We start from the raw sequence: 26,708 nt of genomic DNA on the forward strand, positions 1-26,708 counted from the left end.
AGTTTGATAGTCTTCTCGGCGCACCGCCGGGGCCGTGACCAACTCCAGCGGGGCCAATCCGAGGACCTCACTAAACCATCCAATCGGTAGTAGCGACGGGCGGTGTGTGTACAAAGGGCAGGGGGCGTTCCTTCATTGAAGGTTGTGCGTAAGGCCCGGCAAGCCAGCACGTAAAAATCTACTGCCAATCATTAGCGGACCGGAATTCCACTGTGGCGACCCCTAACCAGGAAAAGCCGAAAGACACAACAATAATTGTAAACCCTCCAATTTTCTTCCAAAATTGCCATTTTGCAGAGGGATTATTAGGGGAAGAGCAACATTTTTGAGCCAAAATTGGAGACAGTTGAGAGGTTTGAATATTCCTAATTCTATAAAGCGATTTATTTGCACGTACCTCTTAACCTCTTAATGCAGAAAATCTGGACAAGGCCAATTATATTGGGGGAACATACATACAGTACTACAAATTGCTCTTGTATAAACTTAAGACAGTTGATACAACAACAGGTCTTGCTTTAGCATGCATTTTACTGAAGGTTATGACGTCTAAAACTCAATGCCTGTCATTATTTAGTGACTTCATTCCTAAATGATTTGGCAGAAAACCACAAATTTTATGAGGAACAAACCAAAAATAAGAAGCAAAAATCAATTCATTCTGCAAAATTCTGGACAGTTGAGAGGTATAGTTCAGCCGAGGCTGTCTGAGTTTGCTGCCACTCCCCCTCACAAAATCATGGTCGAATGGAGCGTCCCCCCTGCAGCCATTCCAATGTCCCATTCCTTGGTTATTTCGCCCCATTTGCCATAAACACTGTAATGTGCATACTGCTTTACTTCTGCGATATGGATTTTATTTGAAACTTTTATTTTATATTTTACAGCATAAACCCTAATAGATATCTGCTAAACAAAGCAATGCAGTCTCACAATGAAAATAGACTTAGCATTAAAACTTCTCTGCCCTTGAAACTCACATTCATTGAAACAGCACTGAAACCCACATGCAAAGAAAATACATTTTGCCAGTGGCAGTCTGGCAGATAAAGATTAATTTTGGACTGTTTTCAAATCATAGGCCCCTTGAACACGAAACATACACATGCTCTTTGATACACCTTCCTGACTGTATTAAATTATATTCCTTGTACAACACAGTACAGTTGTTGGAGGGCATTTTAAATTTATTGTTTAGAACATTTTTCCAGTAAACAATGAAACAAAATGCATGCACCAATAATGACAAAACTGCCAAATTCAGAACATGTCCATCATAAAAGTCTACTCAAACGTCTACAGTCCACCAAATATGCACAATCTCTGAAGAAGTAAAAGTCGTCTAAATAATTCCACATTAAAGAAATATGTTAACTAATGAAGAGGTTACTGGTAGCAAACAACTTTATATGTCATTGTTTCATCTACAGATGTTGCCCTTGAGGAATAAATTGCCTATGCTGCATTAAAAAAATGATAAGCTAGTAATATCGCAATAGGGAAATAGTAATATCGCAATAGGGAATGGGTTCATAGTTACTAGGTATCTTCATCAAAGAGGACTGCAGCATCCATCCCCTTTACAACAGAGTACAGTATCAGCAATGGATCTACTTACTGTGGGAGTAGAACCCACAGCCTTTTGCATCAAAAGCAAGTACACTACCTGTTGTGCTATTAACAATGTAAGCACTCGGCATAAGCAGCACTAAACTTTTGTTCTCCTGCAGCTCTCAGCTCCTTGTAAAATCTACTCGACACTCAGCTGTATCTCTGAACTTTGCAGCACAAGAAATCTGGAAAAAGACAACATTTATTTGGGGAGGGGATCAAAAGTTGCTACAATAAAATGCTGTGTTACCACCATGCATTTCCCTGCCAAGTATTGAACCCAGGACCCTGTGCAAAACAGTCAGAGCAACATACCACTATGCCAAATCATCTATTTTTATGAAAGAAAGGAAGACTGAAACTTAAATGGCTACCATTTAGTGAATTCAGTTCTCACCATAGCTGTCAACATCTTAGCACAAAACACCTGAACAAAGCCAATAATGGGGGAATACAGCCTCCAAACATATTCAGTGAGTTCAGTTATCACCATAGCTCTCAATCTTGGCACAAAAACCTGGACAAAGCGAATAATGGGGGAATACAGTCCAAATAATAGGGACAAATATCCATTGAGGACACCAGAGCAATCCCACACAAACACAGGGAGGACATGCATACTCCACACAGAAGGCACCCCAGCCAAGAATCAAACCAGACAACCTGTAGCGGTCAGGCAACAATGCTACCACTGCACCACTGGCTGTGTTAAGTAACAAAAATACAGAAACCACAGATTTTATGAGGAACAGAACAAATAGGAGGCAAAAATCTGCAAATGTTTTACACATGGTGGTGGGGGTAGGAAATTCAGGCTCTTGTCACTTGGGCCCAAGGTACAGGGTTCAAGCCTTATTCTCTACCCACCACCATGTAGCAACTGGGGCATTTTACACACACACACACACACACACACACACACACACACACACACACACACACACACACACACACACTTCTGTCCTCCATAAACACCCTACCTGTCCTCCGTGCGATTCTGCAGCAGCCCAGCTAAGTCCTCAGTAGCGATCCTGCAGCCCAGTCACCTGTTTTGGTCCTCTATAAATAGCACGCATGCTGTTGGGTCTCCCGCGAGACGTGAGGAGGCTGGAGCCTCCAGCCTGCGAGCAATGCAGTCCGGTGATCTTCCGGTTTGTGCGGTCGTCACCGCACAGACCTCTGCGCTGGAAGGGCAGAGTTTCATGCCTTCCCTATCCAGACTGCCTAACAGAGCAGTCTGGAGCTCAGGAATTAGCATGCATGCATGGAGCTCTGGTCTGCCTAACACAGCAGTCAGGAACTAAGCAAGCATGTGCGGAGTCCGGAAAATTTTTAATTTTATTGTTATATGTTCTACAGTGGGGGAAATGGGGAATTTATTTTATTCATTTTACAGGTGGGGGGGACTGCAGTCCTATAGCACAAGCCGCCCCTGCACTGCCAGAGTAATTCACAGTGAAGAGGGCAGTATGTACAAAGTCCACTGAATTATCCCCATGAGCTATTTCTCACAGCAAAAAACATTCATAGATAAGTACTAGGCTAGCTTCCCTTGTGCAACATTTTAAAGCTAGACAATTTCCCCTCAACAGAGAGAATTAAACCCTGTAATTTGTGTCTGTGAGGTAAACACCTCGACCACTATGGCAACTCCACAGGCTCTAAAAAGTAATCAAGCTACCTGGTATTGGAATAGAGTCCACAGGCTTCTGCACTAAAAGCAAATACATTACATGTTGAGCTATTTATACTGCTAACTAGCAAAGAAGAAGTTTGGAAAGGGTATGACACAATTAACCAGAAAAGACAAAAAAAAAAAAAAAACCTCCAGCTGAAGCAGCCGTTCAGTGAAAAGCAGCTCAAATTTCAACAGTAATTTAGAGGAAAAACAAATCAAATGCATTCAGAGATATTTAAAAAAGCAAAACATGGGAGGAATATATAAGTGACAAAAGGCTGGAAAAAAAAGATTTAGTAGCTATACTGATGACCTGATAAAACTACAAAAATCAGATGAAGTGAAGGAAACACATTTGGCATAATATTAGACAATTATCTTGCGCTTAGTCCTGCACAGATATGGGTGTGTTGGTAGTGATTGATAGGGAAAATGGGCATGGAAACTCCCGATGACTGGCAGGCATGCTAATTTGCTTGTCACATCATGTATTTACTACTGAAAACTGTTTAATATTCACACATGAAACCAACTCCAGCCCTGTAAAGCAGCTGTTAGTGAATAAGCCTGTTGCATGGTACTAAGGATATCAAATGCACAGTTAACCAGGAAGTAATTATTACTTTTTCTCTGTGTTATTTCGGGGGGGTAAGCCCCCCCCTGCTCCCGCTTGTGGAGGCGCTGCCCCCTCCGCTTCTTTACAGATATGTCAGCCGGTAAAATGTAAGAGTTTGTACTGTATTGAGAAACTGTTCTGTGGTGTTGGACACCTTGGATTTTCCAATGGTCCTACAACACATGTAAATACTGTGCTGTGCAGATTACCTCTGCCTGAATGAAATGTGAAACATGTCACAGTAAGAAAACCATATAAATAAACAAAAAGCCATTCCTGTCCTCTCGTTGCGCCAGCAGAACCCATGCATCAATATTAATTTTGGCACAGGAATGAATATTCAGCAGATGCAACAGGCCACCAGGAATTGTCGTCCTGGAGGTGTGATTAGGATGAGATTTGCTATTGCACATCCTGCGAAATACTTCTCTAATATTATACAAAAAAAAAAAAAACAACAACAAGTAATCTCTGCGGTATCCCTGAAGTCTCAAAACAACCCACTAAACAAGTGTAGTGGGTCCAAAAATAAAACAGTGTAAGAAACTTCTCTGTGTGGAAGATTTTCAGTCCATATATCTCTAGTTAATCACTGTATATTAATCAGATCAGACAAAAGTAGCAGAAGTAGCAAACAAACTCGTCTTAAGTAAAAAATTAATAAAAAATATATAATTGTACAGAATTACTAAGTAATCGAAAGTAATCCAAGCAATGCAGGCAGTCTGTTTCCAGTCGAAAATCCTTACTTTCAGTTGGGGAAAGCCTTCACCCAATGTGGGGTGAGGAGTTGACAATTTAGTTAACCATATTTGAATGGACTTCGATAAACTGATCTGCGATAAGGCAAACTGTAGCTGTACCATGTTCTGCTCAATATCACTGTGAGAAACTTCATGGTGTTCATGTATCCAAACACATCAGTCAAAATTTGTAACAATGAAGTTAAAATGTTACTGTCTGGGGAAATGTTATCCAAGGTTTGGCATGTGTTTTTTGCAAAACTAATATTGGCTCACTGTAACCAAATAACATCTAAAGCAGCAAAAAGAAAGCAACTCTTTCAAAGTCCTTGAAAACTTTAATAAATATGGACATGCACCCATTTACAGCTATAAATTAGAAACAGTGTTTATAAACTATGGCCTTTCAAGCACTTTGTCAGGCTGCTTAAACTTTAGACAAAGTGCAGGTGCGTGAAAGCCTGCAGGTATTCCCTTCTCTGGAACTCCCGAGCTAGATTTTGATGTTTTACAGGACATTTTGTACCCGACTAGAAAACACACAGAAGAGCTATTTCTATTTCTTTTTTGTCTTTCATAGCTATTATTTAAAGACTTTGACTATTAAAACAAACCTGTACTTTTTTGTTTTCTCCATTCAAATTCATATTAAATTATGTTTCTACCATATAATATCACAAATATCCCAGCACATCACAATCAGAAGTCAGAAATTACAAATAAAGATAGTATGGCCATATTGTCCAAACTAGATGTGAATTCCAGCTCAGACCTCCTCCAGAAAATAAGCCACATGCCTAGTGGGAATAACTTGATCAACAAAATGAATAATAATAAATGAGTCACAGACCTATTTTAAAAAGCCAGCGAACGACAAATATTCACTCTAAAAATGTAAACAATGTTGTAATTTAAAATATAGAGCAGACTGAATGTAAAAGACACTAGTAGTTGGGAATCCTGGGCTGTGATGAGTACTTTAAGAGACAGTGATAAACCTGTATAGGTTACTTAATGCAGCTCATAAAATGATGCTTACAGTTTGGCAACAAGTGAGAAGGAACACAAGCTTCAGAATTAGAAGGTCAATTCAAAAAGCTCTTGGGGATTCTTTAGTTATGACACTGGTGATTGTTGCAGTATCAGAGTTGTACTTAAAGACACACCTTTCTTTCTGCTATATGGCATCTGAATGCCCATAAACTTCTTACTTTTTTTTTTAAAAGTCACTTATGCTATACTGATGAGGGTCAAAAAAAATTCTGCAAGTCTACAGCTAGTGGGGGGGGGGGTTAGATTTACTGGCCTGAATGTACCTATAAATACTACAAGTAAAAAAAGCCATGGGAATTCAGAAGTCACTTAACAGAAACATTATGTCATGTCCTTAAGGAGTCATATGTATATATCTGCTAGACCTCTACCACTGGAAATTTAAGGTTTTACACACTGAAAACTCTAGCTAGGCTAGGTCGTTCTTTCAGTTTTTACTTAATATTTTGTCCACGTGGTCATTTTACTCTTTGGTTGGATACATACTATTTTAGAGATGAAGCGAATGTACATCAGAAGACCAAGTTGCTGATCTTTCAGAAAACTGGACCTCCATACACATATATAGATACAGGGATACTCATACCTTCAAAATAATCCAGGTGTGTGAGTTCAGATCTCTCTAGCTTTATTGACATCCCTTTGCAAAAAAAAAAAAAAATGAAGCCAAAGCCCTGGTAGACTAAGCCCTGATCCTGCCTGCAGCTGAATTGTTACATGGTTATGGTGGCGAAAACAGCAAAAGAAATAGCATGAGATAAACATCTAGAAACTGTGTATGTTGACATTGGCTGTCAGTACTGTGCACACGCCAAGACTGAAGTGACTTGAAAACTACCAGATGCATTGCCCATGCATGTAGCCAGATCATGGTCAAACGGGGCTCCAAGATGAGTAATGGGACAAAGTCACCCAGCTAGGGCAACATCCCCATTGTTTGGCAGCCTCTGCTGAATTACCATAAAACACTGTTCAAACCTGTCATTGCGTATACATTTTCTTCTGTAGTTTTACGTTGAGCAGGGATCTGAATTTAATTTAATACTTTTATTTCAATTTTTATAGCAAAAACACTCACGTTCATTTTATAAAACACTACCACATTGAAAACAGACTTGGCAGTAAACTTCTCTTCCCATTATTATGGCATTTGATTACCATGAAAGTCCGACTGGGTAGGTGCCCATTTTCAGTGGTACCTGGGGGGAAAAGCTCAAAGTATTTCAAAAACATCTTAACAATAACTCTGCAATCTTCAAAATAATATAAAAAACAGTAAAAAGCTGCAGTTTAAACAATTTTACCAAATTAGACAATGTGAAAACACTGTTAAAGAACAGATATAAAATTATATGAAAATGATTTAACAGAGAAATGTTCCCCCGTTGAGAAAAAATTATAAGTTAGTATAGTAAATCAGGAACCAGGAACTGCAATATGATGTGGGAGAAAAAAAAAAGTTTTAGAAAGTCGAGGGGGGGGGGGAGAATTATCAAAGTAAGAAAGGGAGTGAAGAAGGGGGGAGTAAGGAGGTGTGAGGTATGAGCAGGTGCTTGTTTATATTTTTCATTTTTAGGGATATAATTAACCTGAGGGTTGAGCAAAAACTGGTCCAGCTTTTGGCTAGGAAGTCTTGCACAGTGGCTTTGAAAGACTGGAGGGAAGGAAGCAAGAATCAAGAAGCTGCAAGGCTGGAGGAGACTTAGACTTGATAGGTTTATGGTCAGACAGCAATTTTTTGGTCACTGGATTGTAATGCCTGAGTGGGAACATACTTGAATAGAATGGTATTTAGTGCTGGACAAGCAGACGGATGCTGCATAATATGGTAAGAAATTGTGTATATATGTTAGTTAATGGGGTAGTTCTAACAATTTAAGCTTTTTCGTGCTACACAGCGATGGACTCTGAAGAGCATATTTACTGCATATTTAGCTACATTATTATAGCATTGTTCAGATTTTGCTTTTAGTGATGCCTGGAAAAAGAAGAAGCGCCATAATGTAGTGATGGGAAGAGGCAAGTAGTGGTAAGTGTAATTTTAGTTGTGTTGGTTTGAAAGTTTTTGACTCTCTACAGCATCCCTAGTTTTTGGTGAGTTTTTTTTATGCAGGTCAGATTTAAGATTATCATCCACCATCACCCATAACAGATAGTTATGAAAGAGACTCAAATAGTTTTATTATTAAGAGAGAGGATTTTCATTTTTTTCATGAGACAGGGATTTGGGGGAAAAATTAAGTTTTTGAGTGGGATGGTTGAGCATGAGTTACAAAGCCATGTTTCACTGGCTGTTAAAGCTTCCTGGGTATTTTTTTTGAGATGTGCCAGGTTGCCCGATGTTCATATCAGTATGGAGTCATCTGCATATTGTATTAGGGAGGCCTGTTGTATGGACGTGTGGAGAGTGATGGTGAGAATGTTACGCAGGAGGGGACCACGAACAAAGCCTTGTGGTACACCAATGGTGACTGGGAGTTATGCAGACAGGGTGGAGTGCCACTTTACTGACCAATACCTACTGCAAAAGTAATTTTTAAATCATAGAATGGTGAGCTGAGATAGGACCTAGTGAGGACATCTGAAGTAGAAGTCTGCTGTGACAAAGTCTAGAAATAAGGAGAATAGTTTGCCGTTATCTATAGCTTTACTCACAGCATCTATAAAGCTTAGAAGTGCAGTGTTAGCATTATGGGAGGAATGGAAGTCAAGTTGTGTGGTAGAAAGGAGTTCTTCCTGCAGAAGACAGTTCAGCAATTGTTTCTGAATACATTTTTCAAGTATTTTGGAGAGGGGGGATACAACTGTGATAGGTTTAAAGTTAGTGATGTCTGTTGAATTCACCTTCTTTGGGTACAAGGATAATGTGCAATTATTTTTCAGAGAGAAAGAGGGAATGTGTGATTCCTGGACTGATCTATTTATAAGGATAAAGACATGACAGGCAATGCCACTGAATGCAACTTCAAGGTATTTACTTGGAGAACCATCTGCTGAAGTTGAGAATTACTTAAGTTTAAGTAGTTTTGTATAGGATGTGGGCACAGGTTTGAAGATGAAAGTGAATGCGGTGACATGTGGTGTTGGGTAAGGTTGGGATTAGATGTTGGGGAATAAAAAGGAACAAACAGATAAATAATGACCTAGAAGTATAGTTCACTTCCCTGCTGTAAGAACCACACAGTGCAACCCCTTACAAATGCCTTCTGTCATTTTAACTCAAGAATCATATACAACAAATACCCAATATCAGGAACAGATTTATTTCTATTTTATACTTATAAAAAGTTACTAGAACAACCATCTTTGCATTAGTGACTTTAATCCTTACTGATCTTTCAAAAACTGGACCTCCATACACATACAAAGATACAGGGATGGCTCACATCTTCAAAATAACCCATGTGTGAGATGCTCAGATATCAGTACCTAATCTAGGCATTGCTTCTACCTCATATGGTTTCTTTAATCACAGAAGGGTAGGAACTGTTCCTATACACACACACACACACACACACACACTTCTTTTATGCTTTCAGGGGGAAGAATGTCAACAGTTTTCAAAAATGGAAAAGTTGCTCTAGGAAGGTCATATACAGCCGATACTGTCTTACTAAAAAACAAAAAGAGACTATATTTTCTGAACTCTAGTCACGATTAGTTTCAAGAAGTCTCTCATTGGCTTGAAGGTACTACAATCGAGTCAATAAAAGAACTGGAGCAAAATGGAGTAGCTAAGCAGCCCTGATCTGCAGCTAAGTGGACCCAGATAACTGGACATGAGATGCGAGTGGAAGAGTTTTCTTTTTTTTAGGTTTATGGGCCCCACTGCCAGCTCCAGGCCCTAAGTGGCTGCCTAAGTCACCTTCTGTTGGATCCAGCCCTCCCAATTCAGCAGTGTTTATCAGTTACCAGATAAGACTAATGACTTTATACGAATAGCCTGCTTAAACCAGCCTACCACCAAAACCATCATCAGGTGCTGCCCATGCAACAGACAATTGTCATTTCAATAAAAACTCCAAAAGCAGTGTAAAATGCAAAGAGTAGCTCTGCAAACAACTGAAGAAGGTCTTGCATGACTGTAATTTATAACACAAGACAGCTGAGGAGTAGCATAAAACAAAAGATAAAGGGTGGCAATTATCTGTGCTCAATACAACACAACAGCAGGTCCATGTCCAAGCAACCACATCTAATTAACTAAGTCCCTCAGCCAGGACATGATGGATGTTTACACACACACACACACACACACACACACACACACACACACACACACACACACCTCTCAATGTCACTCCCTCCCTAGTAGTCATCACCAAGAATTTCCTTTACCCCTTCATATAATAGCTGGGAATTACCTCACCTGATCCATACTTGTGACCAACATCCCAACTTCTACTTTCTCATATTGAAAATTGAGTGCTTCAGTATCCTGTACAAGGGAGCCTTTGCCTAAAATTAAAGAAAAATCCTCTTGGTCAAGTACAAAACAATATTTATCAGCACACCAGACTCATTACTAGGCAACATTACTTAATTTGAAGTGAAGACTATGATGTCTGCCAAAATACTCTTCTTCTGCAGAAATAATGCAAAACAAGTAATCTCAGATGTCCTTGCATTCACCATTGCAACTGCAGTATTCAAAACTTATTCCCTGCCGTGGAAGCCAGTCGCTCGGCCAGTTTACCAAAGCCTACAATTGCTTTAAAGGTACAATGAACGTCACCTAAAGGCACCTTGTTTAGTGTAGGGTCAAAAGGTGGCATTTAGGCGTACCATCCCAAGAACCTCTTTGCCCCTAGCCCGAACACTGTTTTTAAACATCGATCTGCTTGCCTCCATCCTTTTTCTGCCATTTTTTATTCTGTTTGTATTCCATTGATCACTCCAGATTGCTGAAATCCTCCCCATTGCAGATAAGTACACAGATGGAGTCTTTGTTTTTTTCTTGAGTTTTTTTGTGCTGTTTGGGGGGGTTAATGTCATCCAGGAAAAAAATGTCAGTGTGGGAGACAGATTCCCCATAAAGACTGACATGATAAGTGCCTTTTTTGCCTAGGAGCTTCTTATGACCATACATCTTGTTTGATTTGTCCCTAAAACCCCTAGTAGTAGGCCTTATTCCCTTTCTTTCCATCTTGAGAACTAGCATCTTAAGCTTCTTGCTAAAGATACTATGGATGGAGCTTTCCGCCCCAGGGTCAGCTGTCAGGGAAGAAGGTGAAAAAGGTAAGACCGGAATCTTCCTCTACCCTGCCTCTATCAGGTGTTTCTTCCAAGGCTGTTACAAACCTGGAGGCTTGCCTGGCTGTGTTGTCAGATTTCTCTGCAGTGTCTGGGTTGGAGGCCGGCAAGGATCTGGCAGGCAGCACGTCTGACAAGGCTTTAATGGTGTCCATTTCGGACATTCAGGGGAAACCAAGGATGATTGTTTCCAAATGGTCTAGCGGGGTTCCGCAGGTTCTTCTTAGGGAAGAAGTTCCTATCAGTTGTGGAATGCAGTCCCAAGTCAGAGCCTTCTCAGTTCTCTAGGATGGACGCTCCCTTAAAAAGGAACAGAAAACTAAATGTGTTTATTCTGCTCCTATGGATCCACAATGTGAGTGGCAGTCCTTTACTCAGGGGTTACTTAATGCTTTAAGGTCATTAAGGCCTCCTCACGGGGTTGCAGTTCCTGCTCCTCCTTGGTCCTCAGGCCCATGGAATTGAATTCTTCTGAAGAAGAGTTGGATTCCGATGAAGAATCCCTTACTTATTCTACCTAGATTTCTTCTCTTTTAGACTATGGGTCCAAGGAGGAGGAAATCTAGTAGTCCAGATACTCCTGAGGAAATTTCCTTTGAGGACACAATTCTAGGATGATGGAATTTTTTTTAAGTGGGATTGTGCCCAGGTTTCTGATATCCATAAGAGGTACTATGAGTTACTGCAGATGGAATCTCCTAAACCTGCTGCTATTCCTCCTGTCTTGGCTGCTTTACTAGATGTTTTTTTCCAATGCCTCTAAAGTGCCCGATTCTCTGCTCCCTGCTTCCAAAAAGTCTAACAGGTTTTATAGGGTGTCTATGGATTGTTCCTTTTTGTTCAAATGTCCTGCTGCAAACCCCTCTGTGGTGTCTGTAGCCTCTGATAAATCACCTCAATTGCTTCCTTCATCCAAGTTACTGCCTTCCGACAAGGACAGAAAAACCACGGACAGGCTGGGTAAGAAGGTTTATACTTCGGTTGCCCTAGCTTTTAGGGCTATTAATTATCAGACCCATAAATCTAGGTACGTGTTGGCCCTTCTTTCTCAGGATTGTCAGCTTTTTTTATGATCTTCCATACTCAGAGTAAATATTCTGCTCCTTCCCTTCTAGGAACTTCCTCTCAAGTTGTTAGTCATTCTATCAAATGTAGTTATAATGCAGTAGATGCCTCTTCAAGGGCTGCTGCTTCTGGTTCAGTTCCGAGGAGGTATTCTTGGCTTAGACTTCAACCTTTACTCGATATTAAGGCTAAGTTGACGGATGCTCTTCCTGATAAAAATAACTTTTGTTTGGGGAAGCAGCTGCTGGTTTGTTTAAAGTTTCTTCAGGAAAGGAGAAAGCCTTACAGAACCTTAAACAGGTCTACGTCTCCTGTGCCTAAATTTGAGAGACACTACCCTTGTAAGCCAGCCTTTGTTCATAGGCAATCTCATACTCCTGCTAAAGGTAAAAAAGGGTGGTAAACGGGCTCCTCCTGCTAAGGCCACAGACTGCAGGGATTCAAAAGCCCTCCTTTCTTGACAAACCAGGTGCTGTCAGACTATCCACCTGTTCCTAGCCACATTCCCCTTTCTCTTCCTATTTGCCTTTGAATAACCCAGGATTCCTGGTTTCTGTCAATCATTCATCAGGGATACTTCACTTTGTAGATTTCACATCCTCCTTTTATGGGTATTCCTCAGCCTCCATGAGAAGAACTTCCTTTTTTACCCCAGAGATTCCTTGAGATCTCTTGTCTCAGGGTAATATTCAAGAGGTGCCAGTGTCCCAAAGGGGGAAGGGGTTTTACTCAAGAATGTTTCTAGTGCCCAGAAAACAGGGTATTTGGAGACGGATTCTAGACCCCTCTCATCTAAACACTTTTCTGCAGGTGCCGTCCTTTCAGATGTTGTCCCTTCAGACCATCATTTCCTCTCTTGCACCCTCAGGCCTTTCTGATGTCTCTGGATCTTACAGATGCTTATCTCTATATTCCGATCCATCCTGCTTTCAGGAAGTTTTTGTGTTTCTCTGTTGCTTCCAGGCATTTTCAGTTCTGTGCTTTGCCCTCTGGTCTTTTTACTGTCCCAAGGGTGTTCACCAAATGCTTTGCTCCTGTGATTGCTTTTTTGCAGGCTTCAAGGGATCCAAATATTTCCTTACTTGGATTACCTGCTGATTCAGGCATCCTCTTCAGAGGACCTTTTGCAAAATCTTCATTTTACCACTTCTCTTCTCCATAGCTTGGGGTTCACGATAAACTTCAAAAAGTGTTCCCCGACCCCTCCTCAGGATCATGTCTTTCTGGGTTGCAGAATTCAGATGGTGTTGATGCTGGCAACCCTGCCTCCTCCAAAGGCCTTAACTCTCATTTTTTACTTTTCAAATTCCTCTTCCCCTGCCCTCCATTACAGCCAAGGAGTTTCTGACAGCCTTGGGATTCCGATGCTCCCTCTGGCCAAAGTCCACATGAGGAAGTTCCAGTGGTTTCTGAAGTTGGTGTGGCTTCAACATGCACATCCTCTAGACTTTACAGGTCCTCTTCTCCCTGGTTTCAAGAAGGAACCTCTGGGGTGGATTCAGCAGTTGTCTCTGAATCTTGGGCTCCCTTTTCATCCTCCTCTTCCCTCTCAGGATCTGTTCACAGACGCTTCAGATGTGGCATAGGGCTCCCGGAAGGTTCAGGAAGTGCGGTCGCTTTGTCAGCAGGAGGAGTACACCAAGGTCAAACAGATGACAGCTCTTATGCTGGCTCTTGAGGTCTTTCATCCTATTTCTCTTCAGGGCCACTGAAGGTATTCACAGACAATACCACAGATACAAGGATTTTAACAGAGATATTTAAACAGAATAGAACTGAAAGTGGAAGAAAATGAGCTGTAAACATACAGGAGAGAGGACCTGCAGAAGGAAAAAGAGAGAGAGAGAGAGAGAGAGAGAGAGAGATCAAGGACATAACATGATAATGAAGATATTGAACAGAACAGAATAGAACAAAACTGAAAGTGGAAGTAAGGGAGCATTAAGTGTACAGGGGAGTGAACATACAAATAAAATATTTATTTCTGAAAATGTGATGTTCCTTTGCGATTTTCGCATTTTTTTATTCTGATCATGTAGTATTACTATTATCAGTAAGGAATTCAGATTATCAGGGTTTTATTAAGAAAAATATGTTTAAGGTTGACAAGTTCTTTTGACAGAAATAGAAGTTATATACTTACCATAACGTTCCATGCGAGTTGTTTATCTCGCCTTTATTCTCACTGATGGGTTGGAGCCGATCCTCGGCTCTGACACAGCCGATAACAAGCTCAAGGTTTGCCAGCAGCTCGAGACCAGCCCCTTATCCCACCATGCACTGCTAGAATTACCTCAGATCTTGTTTGCTGCGAATAATAGTCTATACATATATACAAGCTATACATACTCTCTTATACATATCTACGAAGAAGAGTACCCAAAGGGAAAGAGAAATATTGAATAACCAGGATGGCACTAGCCTCTAAGTCAACAGTCAGCCAGGAGGGAGAAGGAGGGAGGGACGTGAGAATACAGGCGAGAAACAACTCACATGGAATGTTATGGTAAGTACATAACTTCTATATGTGAAGTTGTTAATCTCGCCAATTATTCTCACTGATGGTTAGCGTCCCTAGCACCCTCAACACTGGGTGGCTCATGGGAATATGTTCTTCAGTACTGTAGAACCAAAGGAAGGCCTGTCCCTAGAAGCCTTATCTACTTTGTAATGTGAGATAAAGGTATGAGGGTTAGACCAAGTGGATGCAGCGCAAATATCGTCAAGAGGCAATTTAGCTTGAAAAGCAGAAGTGGTGGAGACAGCTCTGGTAGAATGAGCTTCTGGTTTGTGCGTTAAAGGCATGTTCACATTTTCATAAACAAATTATATACAATTGGATAACCATTTAGATAAGGTTGTTTTAGCCACTGGATTGCCTTTTCTTGCTTCTGAGAAGGCTACAAAACGTTGATCTGATTTCCTAATATCCTTATTTCTGTCAAGATAAAATCTGAGCGGTCTGTGAACATCAAGTTTGTGCAGCATATATTCTAAGTTGTTAAGAGGGTTGGGGAAGAACACTGGTAGTTCAATGACCTGATTGATGTTTGACTCAGAACAGATTTTAGGTAAAGAGGGGTTCGTTCTGAGAGATACTCTATCAGCATGGAAGATCATGTAAGGTGGTCTGATGGATAATGCTTGAAGTTTTGACACTCTGCGGGCAGACGTAATGGCCACAAGAAATTGTTTTCCATGATAACAATTTTAAATCACAAGAAAAAGCTGGTTCAAAGGGAGGAAGAATAAGTTGAGACAGCATAAGGTTTAAATTCCAGGGAGAAAAGGGAATTTTGATCGGAGGTCTCATATGAAGAACGCCTTTAAGGAAGGTTTTAGATCATTTATGGCTCATAATATTTGAGCCATCAAGACCAAGGTGAAAATTTGAGATAGCAGCTAACTGAACTCTAACTGTAGCAGCTGCTGCCCCTTCCTTAAAAATTTTTGTCAAAAATTCCAAGGTCGAAGACAGCGGAGCTCGAAAAGGGTCAATGTTCTGCTCGTTGGCCCAAATTGAAAACCTTTCCATTTGCTGCCATATAATTTCCTGGTAGATGGCTTGTGAGAGGACAAGAGAATCTGTCTTGCATCTTCTGAAATTGAATGAAGCCTGGCAATTAGGAGAAGTGGATTAGTCAAGCAGTCAGTTTCAGGGACTGTAGAGAAGGATGAAGGTCCCCTGATGGGTGCATCAGAAGGTCAGAACTCGGTCCAAGATCCATGGATCCTCCAACAGATGATGGTGAAGAAACGGAAGCCAAATCTGTCGAGGCAAGTAGGGGGCTATGAGTATAACCTTCCTTCCCAGCGATTTTGCTTTCTGCAGAAATCTGGGTATTAATGGGAAGGGTAGAAATGCATAAAGGAGACCTGGGGGCCAATCGTGTAAAAGTGCATCTCTCTGGAGATGACCGGGAGATGGTATATGAGCAAAGTAGCTTCTGCATTTTGAATGGATGTGGCTTGCAAAAAGGTCGCAGCAAGGCTGGCCCCATTTGTGGAAAATCAACTCCGCAACCTGTTGATTAAGAGACCACTTGTGAGGGAGTAATATTGCCCTGCTTAGCTTGTCCGCTAGGACGTTGGATTTTCCCGGGATGTGCGTTGCCAACAGAAAACGCTGGGATGACACAGCCCATTGCCAAACCCTGAGGGCTTCTCAACAAAGGGAGTAAGACTTGGTTCCGCCCTGCTTGCTCAAGTACCAGACTACCGACATGTTGTCGGTCTGAATTGCAATAGTCCCTAGAGAGAGAGTGAGTCCTGAAAGTACTGCAACGCCAGAAGTACCGCTCTCAGCTCTAGAACACTGATGTGCAGATGTGATTCTTGATCTGTCCATGTGCCTTGGGCAGTCTTTCCCTGAAAATGCCCCCCCCCCCCAATCAGGGAAGCATCCGTGGTCACAGTGGCTACTGGGGGGGGGGACAAAGGGTCTCCCTACTGTAACATGAAGAGACGTCAACCACCACCGAAGGTCTCTCCTGCAAGAATCCATGATAAGAATCATGTGGTGCATTGGTAGTTTCTGGTAAGAGCACTGAGTGAAAAGAAGCCATTGAAGGATTTGCATAGCCAGGATTGCTGCCGCCATCAAACCTAGTACTTTCAATACCTCCACTGCTGTAGCTTTGTTCTTTGACACCAGTGAGCTGACGTTCCGGTGAAGGGAGACACTTTCGATAGGGAGACGTAGAGTGGTGGCTGAGGTATCTAACTCTGCTCCTATAAAAACGGCATGCTGAGATGGCGATAAGGCAGACTTTTTGAAGTTGATCGTAATGCCTAATTGATGGCAGAGTGTCAGAATGTATTGTGTTGCCTGAGTCAATTGATGCCTGGTGGTAGTGGTGAGGAGCCAATCGTCCAAGTATGGAAACACCTGGAATCCTAGACGCCTCAGGTGAGCCGTGACCACTGCCATGCATTTGGTGAACACTCTGGGGGCTGAAGTGAGACCAAAGGGCAGGGCTCGAAACTGGTAATGATTGGCTCCCAGCCAGAAGCGCAGATGATCTCCGGAGCATCTGTCCAGCAGATGATCTCTGCAGCGTCTGTCAATCTTTATGTGATAGTACGCGTCCTTGAGATCTATGGAGCACATCCAATCGCCTTTCCCTAAAAAGGGAAGAATGGACTGAAGCGTGACCATTCGGAACTTCTCTTTCTTTACGAACTTGTTGAGTCTGTTGAATTCCAAGATAGGTCTCCAGTCCCCTGTTTTCTTTGGTACCAAAAAGAATCTTGAGTAAGTTCCGAATCTGACTTTCTTTCTAGCAATCTGTAGACCTCTAGGATTGCTTGTTCCCTGAGATTGGGTGGAACATCTGGGATTTTTTTGATAGGAATGGGAGGGTAAAGAACGGTATGAAATATCCTCTGGAAATGATGCTTTGTACCCAAGTATCCGATGTTATGTTTATCCAGGCTTCTGGGTACAAAGACAAGCGATCCCCCAACTGCCTCCAGAGCCAAACAGTCAGGCCCCCTTTCAGGAGCTGGTAGGACTGACCGGAGAACTGACTCCTGTCACCCTGTTGCTGTGGACCTCCTCTGCCATGGGGGTGGCGTCTTCCGTTATAACCCCCTCCTCTGCCTCTAGAGGGGGTTTCACCACGTGTGTCATGAAAGGCTGCTTGAGTTTTTCGGAACCACATCTCCCCCCCCCAGGGCTCTTGGGGTAGGGCTGAGTAGAAGTGGAAAAGCGGACCCCAACGGCAGATAAAGTCTTGCCTTCCTGTTAACACCTGGTTAAAGTTTCCTTTACTTTGGCCCCAAACAGTGATGAGCCATCAAATGGGGTATTAATAAAAGAAGACTTTAAGGGTTCCGCAAAGGAACACAGATGCATCCAGGCTTGTCTGTGAATAGCAATGCTTGAACTAGTGGCTCTACTCGAACCATCAGCTGCATAGGATAGGAGACGCACGGACGAGTTCACTACTGAGTTAAGGGTAGCGAGCTGGACTTTGACTTTGTCGGCCACTCCAGACCTCTCTGTAGTCTTGTAAAATGGGTCAAGTAGTTCAGTGATTGCAGAGAAAAAAAGTCGCTGAACTAAACATGCGCTTCCCATATCTATCCATAACCCTAGAATCTCTGTTAGGGGGATGGATAGAAGAGGATGTCTCAGATACTTCCTTTTTGGCAGCTGCAGCCACCACCATGGCATCCGCAGGCACTCCTTTTGTCAAAAAAGGTTTATCGACTGGGGCAGATATGAATTTATTGGGTCTACGAGGGACAGGTTCCAAGGCCTCTGGTGACTCCCACTCCTTACGAGAGATCAGATCCATGAGCTCGTTGTAAGGCGGAGACACCCAAGAAGTGGAAGGTTGAGACCCAAAAGCCTTCAAGAACACAGACTCATCCTCAGTAGGCATATTGGACTGCCAGTCGCGCCTCTGACTAAGGATCGCTAGTATCTCTGCAAAAGAGATATCCTCAGAGAGGGACTGAGGGGACCCTTCTGACTCATCTAAGTCTGTGTCAGATGTTAAAGACTCCTGTGGGGAGTCTAAGTGCCTCCTCTTGCACAGTCTCTTTCTGGGCACCTCCTCAGTGGGAGGGTCTGGGGAGGTCAAAGAAGAGCAGGGGACACCCTGTGGGGATACTTGAGGCTCAGAGTTTCTACACTTAGAGGGGTTGGTAGATGCAGAAGTAGACATAGGAGCTTGAGGAGAGAGGGAAAGCTGAACCGATGCTGATGTTGTCTTTGGAGACATAACTCTCCTCATAGCATCGAAGGAACCATAGCGCCAACGAGGAGGAGTGGACGGACCCAAGAGTACCGTCCGATCCTCCCGCACCAAAACCCTGGGCTCAGAGGCTGAGGTAGGAGCCAAGCTCAGAGCCGAAGTCCCGAGAGGGAGAGTTGGCACCGACAAGTCGGTGCAACTATCCTCCCCGGACCCGACTGGACAGCGTCAGCTCCTAGAGCCCTCAGTCGGCGCCGAGGACATCAGAGTAGATGGAGCCGATAACTCCAGAGTGGATATCGGCTCCAAGGGCCTAACCACCATTGGTTCGACTTCCCTCAGCTCCGAGACTCCAGTACGGCCCGGAAGAGAAGTAGACAAGTTTGGTTCCATGGTCTTTGGCACCGACAAGCTGGTCGGGGCCAACAACAATTTGGCAAGTCCTGGTGCCTGTAAAAGCTTCTGCACTAGCCGATCCATGTCCAAATCCAAAAGGCTGACTGAAGACTTAGCTGAATGCACCAAAAGTGCTGACTGGAGCAGAGGTGAAGGAACTTCAGAGACCGGCTCCAATACTGAAAGCTGGTTCTGAATCAAAGGTACACTTGGCTCCGATGACTGTGGAACCGATGACCCACCTGAAATTTTAGCCTTTTTGGATGCCTTATCTGAAGACTTGGATTTTGAAGATTTGGAAGAAGTACTAGCACCTTCATGGCTATTCAAAACCTCTGAAAAAGATTGCTATAGCAATCCTCTATCTATAAGTTTCCTCCTTCTCTCCAAGAGTACTCTTGAAGAGAAGGAGTGACAAATGCTACAAGTGTCTTGGAGGTGCTTGGCCCCCAAGCAGTAGACACATTGAATATGTCCGTCAGTAATGGACATTTTCTGCCCACAATGTGGGCATTTTTTAAAACCCAATTTGGGATAGGATTTCTCCCTAAAACAGTAAATAGATTCACAAACAACTAAGCCCAACCCGGGCACTATATACAATAGTAATATATATATATATATATATATATATATATATATATATATATATATAAAAATATAATACAAATATGGGACTAAGAGTCCAACAGCTAAAGAGATTAATAGTAGGAAAAAGGGATAAAAGGCCCACACAAACTAAAAAGCCAACAAGTCCCTAATTTAAAACAATTTAAACTATCTAAACTATCTAAAAATAATAGAACACACTCTACATAAATATATCAAAAAGGAAACTTTTTTTAAAAACTTGCTGTTTCTAAAATGGTCTGAGCTATCTGGATAACAGAGATCTCTCTTGCCGCGGCAAATTAGATCTGAGGTAATTCTAGCAGTGCATGGTGGGATAAGGGGCTGATCTCGAGCTACTGGCAAACCCTGAGCTTGCTATCGGCTGTGTCGGAGCAGAGGATCGGCTCCAACCCATCAGTGAGAATAATTGGCAAGATTAACAACTTCACATGTAATGTTAAAGAGGAAATGGACCTATATGGAAGGATTGCAATGACATGACACTGTCTGCTGATACCTTGACTGGTGGTCAGTTTTAAAATACAAATTAAAGAATATGTCATTATGTCTTGCACTTTTTTTTCAGTAAGACACCAGAGAAAGTGAATATCATTTTTATCTTTATGATGAGAGACAGGCTATGTATGAAAACCAACAGCAGTTACTCACAGTTAAATTACCATCAAAATGGCTTGCTCGGGAGGTGGTACTGTATGTGCCTGCCAGCAACAAAATGAAATTCATTACTGTGGCCATTACATTCATGTCATTTCTCTATAGTCAAAGGCAGCTACTGCTCTCAGAAGGGGTACATCACATTAAGATAACATGTGTAAAAAGAGATTAAGTTAATACTTGGTGCATTTTAGGAAATGTGTGATTTATAAAGTACAACTGCACTTTCTACTGAAGTGTGACCAACTCAAAATGCTTACTTGATTCATTCTTAGGCCAAAGAAACATTCAACAGAAGATACTGCATTCATATCTACGTATATGTCTATACATATATGTATGAATACATTTAAATATACAAACCTTGATATAAACATATGCACCTACATATACACACACACTTTACATATTTAATGTGTATAGAAATACATACTTATATGCACCTATATATAGATAAATACCATAGCTTGATATGTATAGGTACAGATGTATACATGCATATCTAAATAGATACACATACAGATGTATGTCTAAACTTAAATGCATATGTACATAGGTACAGATGTATACATGCATATCTAAATAGATACACATATAGATGTATGTCTAAACTTAAATACATATGTACATACATACATATTTATGTACAAAACAGGTAAGTACCAGACATCTACTTAATTTTTATAAAAAAAGAACTAAAATTACCATTAGACTCTAAAAGTTCTAAATTTGAAATGCTATCACTAGGATATAGGATTTGACACTCAGAAAGTCAGTATGCAACTGTTGTGCTACCTCTGCATCTAAACACAACCTAATGACAAGCTACAGTTGAATATCTAGATATGCTGCCCACAGTTTTACATGAAAATGTCAAAGTGTTTCAGATATACAACCGATGTGAGAGGCTGGCATAATGCTTATGGTGTTTACCTTGCAGACATAAGGTGCACGGTTTGATTTTCACACGGGGTAACTGGTTAGGCTTAACATGTCTCACAAAGGCAGCTAGCACAGTAGTAATCTATGTACTAGTATTAATCCACTCTATACCACCAGGTATACTTGGCCATTATAAACTTGCCAAGCTGCATTATATTCAGTTTCCATTAGGTGGGAGTACACGAGTTTTGCTAAGGCTAGGAGAATGCAGCCATATCTAGAATCAGACTTTATTGTGCTGCCATTGCCTCATAAATAAATAACTATATCAACAGTCAATGCAACATTCTGTTAGCACATATAAGCTAGGTCTAAACCCTGTATATCAACAAAGGCAGATTTACTGCTAGGTCTAAACCCTGTATATCAACAAAGACAGACTTACTGCTGTGTAAATCTGAACTAAGATGCAGATAAATCATTCTTTTAAAACACTTAACTTGTAATTAGACGTGTACATTTTATATATCTGCATCTGGTCAGACTTCAACACTGTGGTCAACTTAACTACGCAAAATTTTCAGATTTGTTTGGGCCTCCTTTGAAAGGACCCACTCTGGGAAGTGCTATTTTACTACAGAGTTAAACAGCACGTTATGAAATAAAGTCTTAAAAATAATTATAAGATCAAGCAAATTTGTCACGGGTAGATAAACAGGATGTACACGAACAAAAACAGTGACTACAGAGGCTATATGAGGATAACAGCAGATCTGATAGAGGGAAAAAAAAGGAACAGCGTAGAAAGACTGCAAGAATATACTTATCAGGAAACAGCTGTAAAACCATTCTGTGGCTGTAGTAATAAGCTACTACTAAACTACGCAGAGACAGACATCAACCTAGAAAAAACAGTTAAGAAAATTATGAAGAGACATCCAAGTCTCCCCTGGTTGAGTCATCATAGGAGTAACTTACTTAACAAGGTAAAGATTTGTAAAAATGTCAGCTATAAAGCTAGGTAATTAGACATTTTCTACTTCTGATTTCCAAAGTAAGGCATTGGAAAGACAATGGTAGATGGGCATTTAATTAAGGGGGAATGGCTGACCAGTAAACAGCAAGTGGAACAGAAGAGAGGTGCACAGGGGAGAGGGGGCTAAAATGAATAGGGGATATAGTGCATATGGGAAAGGAGTATAAACCACAAGATATCACAGATAAAAAATATTTCTCTTTAGGTATGCAGGCAGCAAGTTTTGGATGACACTTCAGTGTTAGAACTGTACATGTCAAAGGTATGCAGGCAGCAAGTTTTGGATGACACTTCAGTGTTAGAACTGTACATGTCAAACTGAGAAATTTTCAGAGAAGTACAATACCGTGGCTGAATGCAAAGCTTCTAGAAATCTGGATACCCCGAACTTTAGAAGTCACTTCCAAATAACCTCAAGGTGATTATCTCCTTCCCCAAATGTCATTTGCAGCTCACATTCCTAATTAAAGGTGAAAACTTTAACTACTCTAATAACAGCAAAATGATATCAGCCATTTTTGGTAATGCAAACTATTAAAAATATAACATTTCTTTGATATCGGTGATACTTTGTTATTCCACTTATATATTTTTTTCTCTCCCTTTCCTTTTCTTTCCTCACTTTTCCATCTGTCTTCCTTTTCTGATCCTTTACAAAGGAAGAGAAAAGTGCAAAAAAGCAATTCAAGGAATACGTGTTGGATTTAATGAGCATGTTTAAAGCCAAAAAGGTTCCTTAGACTAATCCAACTCTGGGTACTCCACAAACTAAATTTTCTATTACAGCACGAAGCAATTGTATCAACGCTGTGCTGTTTGAGGCTGGTTAGTATGATGGAATGTACAGAACAGTTCTAGCAATGGCATTGTCTAGCTCAGCAATTCCATTATTTGGGATCTTCTTAAATGGTGCAGTAAGTAAACTTCACACGTTGCTAGATTACTTTGTTTATGAAGTTTGGGGGGAGTGGGCTACCTTCAAAATCAAACAGCATCTTATTTAACCAATAGATAGTGGCATCACAATATCAGAGCCTCCACAGACTTACAGATAAAAAACACTATAGAAGATGCATGCTACTTGGGAATGTCTGGAGGGTAACTGTTTAGTCATTGCGAAACAGATGGACCTCTACAGCTATCAACAGATATTATGGCAGTGTGATCTACATTTCATAGAGTTTTTGGAGTGGAGATGGATGCCAAATTTGTAATATAGCTATCAATGGTAATGGAACAAGGTGTCAACTATAATGAAACAAGAAGAGTGAAAGAGAGTTTATTGGTCTGAATCATCTTTCTTTTGGCTGCTCCTTTTAGGAGTTGCCACAGCAGATCATCTGTTTCCATTTCTTCCTGTCCTCTGCATCTTGCTGTCACACCAACCACCTGTCCTCTCTCACCACATCCATAAACCTCATCTTAGGCCTTCCTCTTACGTAGCAGCTCCATTTTTAGCATCCTTCTCCCAATATACCCAGCATCCCTCCTCAGCACGTCCAAACAAATGTACTTGGGTCTCTCTGGCTTTGTCACCAAACAGTCCAACATGAGTTGACCCCAATATACTCATTTCTAATCCTGTCCATCCTTGTCACACCCAGTACAAATTTCAACATCTTTAACTCTGTCACCTCCAGCTCTGACTCCTATCTTTTCATCAGTGCCACCCTCTCCAACCCATATAACATAGCTGGTCTATCATCTTGTAGACCTTCCCTTTCACTCTTACTGGTATTCCTCTGTCACAAATCGCTCCTGACACTCTTCTTCACCCACTCCACCCTGCCTGCACTTTCTTCTTCACCTCTCATCCACCCTCACCATTACTCTGAACTGTGATCCCAAGTATTTAAACTCCTCCACCTTCACCAGCTCTACTCCCTACATCCTCACCATTCCTCTGTCCTCCCTTTCATTCACATACATATATTCTATCTTAGTCCGTTGACCTTCATTCCTCTCTAGAGAATATCTCCACTTCTCCAGGGACACCTCTACCTGCTCCCTATTCTCACTACAAATTACAATGCCATACGCAAACATCATAGCCCATGGGGACTCCTGTCCGATCTCGTCTGTCCAAGACCACTGCAAATAAGAAAGGGCTCAGAGCTGATCCTTGATGTAATTCCACCTCTACTCTGAATGCATCCACCACGCCAACCGCAAACCTCACCACTGTCACACTGCCCTCGTACATATCCTGTACAACTCTTACATACTTCTCTGCCACTCCCAACCACCTCATACAATACCACAACTCCTCCCTAGGCACCCTGTTATGTGCTTTCTCCAAGTCCACAAAGACAATGCAGCTCCCTCTAACCTTCTCCATACTTCTCCATCAACACTCTTAGAGCAAACATCTGTAGTGCTCTTTCCTGGCATGAAACCATATTGCTTCTCACTAATCATCACCTCTCTTCTTAACCTAGCTTCCACTACTCACAGGATCATAGGAGGTTACTAGGCTAATGGCCCTGATTCCCTTACAAGGCTAGCAAAGAGTTTATCCCAAAAAAAAAAAAAAACCTCAGACAGCACCTGTCACCGAGTGACACAAGTGGAACCCCAGGGACAAATCTGTGATTTTCCATCCACTATTCAAGGCTGCACTTGAAGAGGGTCAGTGAGATACTCTGTTTGATGTGTATGGGAAGTCTATTCCAGAGACAGGGCCAGCCTCTGGAAGACAAACCTGTCTCTCCAGCAGGTTTTACTGATGTCACGTATTAGAATTAGGGCTTTCAAGCGGGCAATGAATGAGTTAGACTTACGGATACGAAGCATCTATAGTAGGGCAGGGTCTGAAACTGCCTTATAGGCGAGACACAGATCGCCTCTGAGCAATCTGTACGATACCAAGTAGAGTGATTGTGATTTGAGCCTGTCCACATAGGACATGTGTTGGAGGCCCTGGATTATCTTTGTGAGGTATTTCCTGTGGCTTTTCCAGTTGGTGCAGGTGTTTGGAGAGGTACATACCAAATGGGGTGTTATACTTAATTAATGGCCTAATGTGTGAGGAGTACAGAGAGGTAATAACCTTTTTTCTGGATGTAATCCCTTATGAGATGAACCAAGTAAAAGGCTTTTCTGACCACTGCTGTTACATGATGGTTGAATGTGAGATTGTTGTCAACCTGGTCTCTCACCACAGGTTGTGTGCTTAGGGGGACGCCATTAATGTGGTAATCAATAGGACCATGTTTTTGCTGAATGGTATGATAATACATATTTTTGCATTTACCCTAAGGCCATGACTTTGGCACCAGTCATTTGTTGCTGTGAGACTCTCTTGCAGTATGGGAAGTCAATGACAGACCCCAACTTACACTCATCTGCAAACTTGGTCAGCCACAGGTCTTTTGCCTTTGCCTGAACCTCTGAGAGGTAGATGCCAAACAGCAGGGGTCCCAGGACAGATCCCTGGGGAACACCACTAGTGACAGGTCTGTTGTTGGAGGTGGAGGCACCTATTTTGACCTTGTTTGTCCCATCAGTGAGCCAGTTGGCCACCCATCTGATGAGAACGGGATTTACTCCAAGTTGTGTTAGCTTTTCGATGATGGACAAGTGGGGGACTGTGTCAAAGATCTTGGCCAAGTCAAGGTAAGCTTTGTATGTACTGACTTTCACTCATTCAGGCCCTTGGTGGGTCTCAAAGAAGTCAACCAGGTTCACCAAGCAAGATGTGTCCTTGATGATTCAAGTGCTTTGCGATTGCCTATGTCCTTGTTTATGAGATCCATAACAACACTCTCTGTGGCTTTACAGATTTGACTTGTCATGCTAATGGGGTGATAATTTCAAGAGTTAGTAGTGGCACCACCTTTGTGCAAAGGGATGACAATGGCAGTGCTCCACTCTGCTGGAATGAAGCCTGTACTTAAGCTGTGGTTGAATAGGGTACTCAATGGCCAAGACAGTTCTTGCAAGAGATGGTGCAGAATACAGCCTGGGATACTATCAGGTCCCATGGCAGCTGTGTCCTTTGCCTTGGATAGAGCTTTCAACACTTGATCTACAGAGATGTGAGGTGCGAGGCAAGTATTGGGGATGTTGATTGGGCCTTTGGAGGGACAGGTGGTGAAGTTTGCACTGAACCTATCTCCTAGCAGGTTGGCTAAGTCAACAGGATCAGTGTAAGGGATACCATTAAGTACTAATTCGGAACAAACTTGGGCTTTGCCATGGAGGTTTCTGATGTAACTGAAGAAGGCTTTGTGGTTTCCCTCTGTTTTGGAGGCTAGTTTTGATTCATAATTAGCTTTGGAGGTTTTCACTAGTGATCCAGTTTGCTTACTCTTTCCCATGACTTCATTATGTGGCTGATGAATTTTATCCCTCTGTAGTTACTACAGCTCTGCACATCACCCTT

At 41.8% G+C, this 26,708-nt stretch overlaps 1 protein-coding gene across 3 annotated transcripts in view; it reads right to left on the bottom strand.

Annotated features, from left to right (window-relative positions):
* Positions 1 to 26,708, bottom strand: part of LOC122790043 (5'-AMP-activated protein kinase subunit beta-2-like) — a 145,475-nt gene that overhangs the window by 113,021 nt on the left and 5,746 nt on the right. The gene's annotated exons all lie outside the window — the stretch shown is intronic.

This window comes from Protopterus annectens, chromosome 15.part0, assembly GCF_019279795.1.
Source record: "Protopterus annectens isolate FY-2018-M chromosome 15.part0, PAN1.0, whole genome shotgun sequence".
Taxonomy (NCBI): Eukaryota; Metazoa; Chordata; order Ceratodontiformes; family Protopteridae; genus Protopterus; species Protopterus annectens.